The 510-nt window shown below is 27.8% G+C and overlaps 1 protein-coding gene across 1 annotated transcript in view; it reads right to left on the reverse strand.

The window, feature by feature from the left end:
• Positions 1 to 510, reverse strand: part of ANLN (anillin, actin binding protein) — a 57935-nt gene that overhangs the window by 28247 nt on the left and 29178 nt on the right. The gene's annotated exons all lie outside the window — the stretch shown is intronic.

Consider the following 510-nt stretch of genomic DNA (forward strand, 5'->3'; position numbering starts at 1 on the left):
AATGAAGATGCAATGAGATTACATGCTATTCTGGGTCAAAAATATTAAATAATTTTTAGTTTTAAATATAGTTACTAATTTGGTATTCTAATTGATGCTTAGAAAATTAACATTGAGTGAATATAGAATTTTAAAGAACTATGAAAGAAGAAAGAATATAGAAAAACACCCAAATACCACACATGCATGGAAAAAAAATAGAGAACTTTCAAAGCAGACTTTAAATTATGAGAGTGGAGAAAGAGAACCCCATCTCTAAGAGTTTCAAGAAAGAATGTACATAATGTCCTTAATTATTCAAAATAAACAAAAAGAGTTGTTAGTGAAACAAATACATGTGGATCAAAAATTAAGGATTGATTTTTAAGCTCATTAGTTTCAAGCAAAGAAAATATGGCAACCTTTTCTCGGAACATATAGCCCAGTAGCTCTTGCGCTTTTACATCATAATTTATCTAAAACAAACAAAATAAAAGACAGAGAAAAAAAAAAAACAAACTCAGGATCACT

This window comes from Propithecus coquereli, unplaced genomic scaffold (assembly GCF_000956105.1).
Source record: "Propithecus coquereli isolate 6110/MARCELLA unplaced genomic scaffold, Pcoq_1.0 Scaffold134, whole genome shotgun sequence".
Classification (NCBI taxonomy): domain Eukaryota; kingdom Metazoa; phylum Chordata; class Mammalia; order Primates; family Indriidae; genus Propithecus; species Propithecus coquereli.